The sequence below is a fragment of the Mastomys coucha genome, unplaced genomic scaffold (genome assembly GCF_008632895.1).
Source record: "Mastomys coucha isolate ucsf_1 unplaced genomic scaffold, UCSF_Mcou_1 pScaffold20, whole genome shotgun sequence".
Classification (NCBI taxonomy): Eukaryota; Metazoa; Chordata; class Mammalia; order Rodentia; family Muridae; genus Mastomys; species Mastomys coucha.
Genome location: NW_022196903.1, coordinates 22,493,072 through 22,500,314, shown reverse-complemented (window position 1 = coordinate 22,500,314; position 7,243 = coordinate 22,493,072). Strand labels below are relative to the sequence as shown.

The window sequence follows — 7,243 nt, the reverse complement described above, 5'->3', positions numbered from 1 at the left end:
AAAAAAAAAAAAAAAAAAAAAGTTCAATGTAGGTAGTTGTTTTCATTCGTTCTAAAGCAAAACAAAACAAAACAGGACCGAAGAAAGAGCATCTGTTGAAGACAATGAATGCCATTTGGATGACAGGTATATTTGTCAGCTATTTTCTGTAATTCTCTGATAAAGCCAGTGAGTATGGACCTGAGTGCTTCGGAGCTCAATGGGAGGGTGCTATCTTTCCTCTGATGAAGACCAAAGTATGGAAACTTCAGTCCTTCTTAGAAGGGGAAACAAAATACCCCGGGGAAGCGATACAGAGACAAAGTGTGGAGCAGAGATTGAAGGAAGGCCATCCAGAGACTGACCGACCTGGGGATCCATCCCATATACAGTCACCAAACCCAGACACTATTGTGGATGCCAACAAGTGCTTGCTGACAGGAATCTAATATAGCTGTCTCCTGAGAGGGTTTACCAGTGCCTGACAAGTACAGAGGTGGATGCTCACAGCCAACCATTGGACTGAGCACATGGTCCCCAATGGAGGAGCTAGAGAAAGGACCCAAGGAGTTGAAGGGGGTTTGTATGTAGCCCTACAGGAAGGGCAACAATATGAACCAACTAGTACCCCCGAGCTCCCAGGGACTAAACCACCAACCAAAGAGTACACATCGTGGGGCTCATGGCTCCAGATGCATATGTAGCAGAGGATGGCCTTGTCATTCATCAATGGGAGGAGAGGCCCTTGGTAATGTGAAGGTTTGATGCCCCAGCGTAGGGGAATACCAGGACAAGGAAGCTAGAGTAGGTTGGTTGGTGATCGAGGGGCGGGGAGGGGGGCGAATGGGCTAGAGTGTTTTCAGAGGAAAAATCAGGAAAGGGGATAACATTTGAAATGTAAATAAAATATCTAGTAAAGAAAAAAAAGGAAAAAAAGAGGGGATAGTTTAGTACGATGCCTTATCAATATAAGATCTTTCATTGCTTGATAAATTATTAGCAAGGGAACTATAAATTTTTAACATTTTGTGTGTGTGTGGTACCCGTGCATGCATGAGACAGGAGAGAGTAAAATCTACAGAATAAATGCACATTTCTATTCTCAAAAGCCAATGTGTTATCCAGTGCCTACAAACCTGCCAAGCTGTTGTTTACTCTCGGCAACTCCTCCAAATCTAGCTCACTGCCATGCAGCTGAGTTCTTATTGACCCTTGGGGAAGCTACACTTTGAACTGTTCATTTTCTTCCTTAAAAAATTAATATATTTATTTTTTGAGAATTTCATACAATATATTTTGATAATTTTTATCTCCACCTTCCAACTCCTCCCAGATCCTTCTCTCTGTGACCTATCCACTCTCCTGTTCTTTCTCTCTCTTAAAAACCAAACCAAAACAAACAACAGGGTCCATTTAGTGTTGACAGACTTCTGAGCGTGGGGCCTGCCCTGGAGTGTGGTTGATTTACTCAGAGTCACTCCATTAAAGAAATTATTTTTCTCTTCCCCAACAGATATTGTAAATATCTCATTGGTTAGGGGTGGGACTTCATTTAAGTGGTTAGTGAATCCAATAAAATTTGTGTGACTATTACATCAGAGGTATTATATTGCAGGCACATCATTATTGGAGCTCAAAAGTCTCACAGATAAGGAAGGTTATATATATTTTTCACCTGTGCTAGCAACATTCAAACAGCATGAGATGGCCACAGAGAGGTCCCGCGGATTCTGATTGTGTAGAGATCCTCTTCTCTTAGTTTTCTTGAAAGTATAAAAACGTGTTTTCAGGATTTACTTTACTTCTGTATTACATTCTTGAGTTACTATCCCTCTTGGTTTTAATTAATAACTTCTTTTGTATATTTAACACATCCCCTAACACATAACTATCATACTAAACCATCCCCTCTTTTTTTGAGTGTGGACTGGGGGCATGTGAGTTCTGGCATAGGAGGTATCAGGAGAGAGAAGAGTTCTTTTTTTATTATTATTAGATATTTTCTTTATTTACATGTTATATGATTTCTCCTTTCCCAGTTTCCCCTCCCAAAAACAAACAAACAAAAAACAACAAGAACAAACCCCTGTTACCTCCCCATGCTTGCCACCCCACCCTCTCCCACTTATTGGCCCTGCATTCCCCTACACTGGGGCACAGAATGAGAGAACAGTTCTTGTTGGGGCAACTGGAACTGGTAGGTTTGGTGATGAAGTAGAGACCTAGAACAATGGAAACTCCTAGAAATCTACAAGGGTAACCCAACCTAAGACTTCTAGGAATGGGGGTTAAATGATGTGAACTAGCCATCTCCTGTAACCCAGGCAAGACTTCCCATGGAGGCAATAGAAATCCAACACATCCACAAAACCTTTAATCTATAATTTGTCCTGTCTGCAAGATGTGCCAGGGTAAAGTTGGTGTAGAAATTGTGGGAGTGGCCAACCAATGACTGGTCCACCTTGAGACTCATGCCACAAGAGGGCATCCACTACTGACACTGTCTGGAGGGACAGGACCCAGAGGCTGAATATCCCAGAGAAATAGGATAGAAGATAATACCATTTAATAGTACAAATATATGTATGTATATATATATATATATGTGTGTGTGTTTGTATATATATATATATATATATATACATATATATATATATATATATCCTGGAGTATGGTTGATTTACTCAGTCACTCCATTAAAGAAACTATTTTTCTCTTCCCCAACAGATATTGTAAATATCTCATTGGTTAGGGGTGGGACTTTGTTTAAGTGGTTGGTGAATCCAATAAAATTTGTGTGACTATTTCATCAGAGGTATTATATTGCAGGTACGTCATTATTGGAGCTCAAAGGTCTCACAGAAAAGGTATATGTATATGTATATGTAAGATGTATACATATACCTATATGCATATATACATATATATATATACACATATATATGTGTGTGTATATATATATACATATACCTATATGTGTATACATATATTCACATACATACACACACACATACAAACACACACACTCATCTATATGTGTATATATATATATATATATTTATAATCTTTACAAATGGTTATATCAAAAAGAAACCCACAGTGAGGATCTGAAGCTGTAATCATTTCCATGTGCTGCTTTGAGTAGGGTAATTGTTTCATCTACTCTTTAAGTAAGATGGGCTTGTTAGACCATGCTTTAAGAAGGATACCAACCAAATCTTTCATTTCCATTCTTAGCTGCATACTTATTCAGAATATTTGTCCATTTGCAACAGTCATATACATACTACCTCAAACTATTAATAAGATACATGTTTAGCAATGCTAGGCTTGATATATGTATATATATATATTAAATAAAGCACTATTCTACAATGAAAATAAACAAATTCCAAATAACTCAGGCTGAAGATGATTCTCTTAAGTAAAGTCAAAAATACTCTAATGAATAAAATTATTTTATAATATCCTGTTATAAAAAGTTTCAACCACCAACAGAATCAACTAACTTGGACCATTTGGGCTCTCAGAGACTGAACCACCAGCCAAAGAACATACACCAGACAGGACCTAGACCTCCCAGCTGATATATAGCAGATGTGCATCTTGACCATCATGTGGGTCCCGAACACTGGAGTGGGTCAAAAACTGTTGCTTATCTATCTGTGGAATGTTCTTCTAGCTGGGCTGCCTTGTCTGACGTCAGTGGGAGATGAAGTACCTAACCTTGCAGATACTTTAAGTACTAGGGTTGGGGGTTGCCCACATGTACACCACTCTCTCAGAGGACAAGGGGAAGCAAAGGGGGAATTGTGGGAGAGGTGACAGGGAAAGGGGCAGTGAGTGGGATATAAGGTGAAAAAAGTAAAAAGTAAGTAAAAATTCTAACAAAGAAAGAAAGAAACAAAGAAACAAAGTAAGAAAGAAAGAGAAAGAAAGAGAGGCAGAAATAGAAAAACTCCTAAAGGGGTGTGAGAGGATGACAAGAGTACAAAGAAAGAAAAAAAGTTTCAGCCAGGTAAGACAGTGTTGGATTTCTTTTTATGTGAAGCTAAAATAACTCCCCTAAAATTGACACTAAACTAAGAGTCAGAGAGAAGTATAGTTAGGTAGAAATATCTACACACATACATACACATACATACTACATACATGTATACTACATACATGCATACTACATATACGTATGCATGCATACATACATACATAATGTTGTGCCAGGAAACATTTGTGAACCCCCAAAAGATCACCAAGGAGCAGATTCTGATAAAATTACATTAAAGTCTCTTCATTTAAACTGGAGCTTGGATTATACCACTGTCTCTGACACAGGAGAACAGGAGGAAGCTTTGAGCCAAGTTTCAGGCAACCATTCATAGAGGCAAGAAGGGGCTATCTAGCCTGGTACACATATGATTGTGGTGCCATTATGACCTTTAAGAAAATTGGCTGGTACTGGGTGGTAAACCATAAACTTTAGTTTTCCTCCTGATTGGTGGTTGTTAGGAAGTGAAGTGTCAGGGTCACACTTGTAATCTGGAGGTGCAGATTTGTTGGGGAATAACCTGGAAACTGGTGCCAGTTGCCATCTTGTTAGTTAACTCGAGTTCAACCTTAGTCCAAGTTCTCTAAGATGGAGTCTGAACCAAAAGATTTGGTCTCTCATTGCATACATACATACACATATATATTCTGAAAGCAACTACCTTAAAAGTCTGTATACTCAGAAATTACCCTAAGAGACTTTGGAACACATAACTCTAAATGAGATGTCTCTATCAAATCCCTCCCTTCAGTGTTTAGAGATTTCCATGGAAGAAGAGACAAAGGAACAGGGGAGATAGAAGGGATGGAGAACATCAGGAGAACTATACCCTCTGTTACAACTGAGTAAATCTCATATGAACTCACAGAGTCTGAAGCAATCATCAAGCATACAGCCATATGGGTCTGTACTAGTTCCTAAACACACACACACACACACACACACACACACACACACACACACACACACACACACACATTGGCTTTCAGTTTCATACTTTGATGGAATTTGTGAATGTGTAAACAAGTGGGCCTCTGATTCTTGTGCCCTCTCTTGGGAGTCTTTTACTTTTCTGTTGACTTGTTTTTTCTAATTTCAATTGTTTTTGTCTGTTTGTTTGTTTTATCTTATGTTTTATTTTGTTATGCTTAGTTGTTATCTTATTCATTTAACTCATTCTTTTCTAATGAGAGAAAAGGAGCACATCTGGATGGGAAGGGAGGGAGAGAGGAACTGGGAGTAGAGAGAGGAAAAACTGTATTTAGTTTATATTGTATGAGAAAAGATTCTATGGTTAATAAAGTGAGGGGGAGTCTGTGTGGTCTTCTTTAGACAAAAGGGGACATGAGAGATTGGTAATAGTGGTGGAGTAGGGACCATGATCAGTGGGGAGGGGCTAGATAGAATTGCCAAAAACAACATTAATTTTGGAGGTAGATGATTTAATAATTTGCATTGCAGTTTCATTTATTTTTAAATAATTAAGGTATACCAATGGTATTATTCTATATGTATGTTATATTTCATGTTGCTAAAAGTATGCAGTGATACAAGCAAAACAAGCTACTAAAATTACAGCATTGCTCAACATTGAAAAGAATGAATAGGGTCAACGAATTCCTTGCTATTAAGCTCTTAATTGCATGTCTTTGAGTGAACAAAAATACTAACACCTAAGGTCAGGTGTTGATGTAAGTTACTTTAATATCATTGTGAAAAGGCAGAAAGTTTAATTGCAAAATGAAGCTTTTCTGATTAAGACAGAGAGCAGTACCTGTGTATGGCCATGAGCATAAATAGAGAATTTAAAGGGAGGAAGAGGCAGGTAATGAGGTTGGGAGAAGAATTAAAGAAGATGAAGGTGACAGTAATCAGTATGTACTATATGTGTTTTAATGAAATTGTCAAAGAACGAATTCAATAAGGATTAGAAGTATTAATGAGTCAGTTTAGACAAATGTCATTTAGCAAATCAAAAGCAGGAGGTTCACCCATAGGGTAAATCACTAACTTAGTTATGGCCCACATCTCTGAGGCATAAACACCCTCTTGTGGAGCAGGTCTTAAATCAAATCAGAAAATAATTGGTTATGTCCACAACAGGATGCCACTATTATAACAGGAAGATCTTGCCTCAAGAATTTATCCTGATGTTTTTCTGATCTCATTATTGCTGAGAAATTTGAATTATTGTTTAAAACTTTTAGTCTCTTGATTTAATGTGCTTATGCACATTCCAAAGGAATCCAAATGGTGCCAGCCTGGAATACTCTATAGATTCTACCTTTGGCAGGCCACCCTGATGAAGCCTTATGTTCTGACAGGCCCTTTATGACAGGGACAAACAGCTCCCAATCTCCACTAATTTCACTGAATGCTTAAACACTATTGTTTCTATATCCCAAGGGTAGACTTTTAGTACTGTTCCTAAGACATGGTTATTACAGAATGATAAGAACAATGTTATTAGAAAATTTATAAAATATATAATCAGTTGCTATGAGCAAAGTATAAAAATACAAAAATGCCCCTTCCATAAGCGTAATCCTCTGTGGTAGGAGATATTTTATCAGTGGCCAGTCTGTTGTGACTGCATCAAGCTTCCCTTCCAAGAAACAGGGACCAGGTTTACACACCTAGTGTAAATCCTCCCCTCCTTTATAGTGAGTTATCTGGTGTCTATTTTGAACTTCCTTCATATCTCATCTCTTTCTTCTCTTCCCTGATGTTTATCTTCTCCTCATAGACAAATAATTCACATTCTTGGAAATACATTAGGAAATGCAGGATAAAGTAACATGTTCCTTCTTTCAGAAAATTCACAATTTCTTGCCTTCAAGCTTTATTTTTGGCTTATTTAGAAACCTCAGAAATACTTAAATAATTATCTCACAGGATTTATAATCTTGTCCAGGTCATAATCCCTCTAAGTATCCTTTTGGTTTTTGTCATGTACACATTTGGGACAGTCATGCTTGCCCTACAGTATCATGAAAAGTAGTGATACAAATTTTGCACAAATATAAAACGTAGGACCTTGCTATGCTTTATATTTTTAATAATGTATATCCATAATTAGTGTCTTGCTGTTCATTCATTCATTCATTCATTCATTCAAGATACATACAACAAACATTTAGTAAGTACTGGTTATGTATCAGGCATTCATGCATGTTCTTGAACTAAGAAACCATATAATATAAGAGGGAAAATGGGGAA

At 37.6% G+C, this 7,243-nt stretch overlaps 1 protein-coding gene across 11 annotated transcripts in view; it reads left to right on the top strand.

Annotated features, from left to right (window-relative positions):
* The window catches only part of Grm8 (glutamate metabotropic receptor 8), an 804,058-nt gene that overhangs the window by 588,312 nt on the left and 208,503 nt on the right, over positions 1–7,243 (top strand). The window lies entirely within an intron of this gene.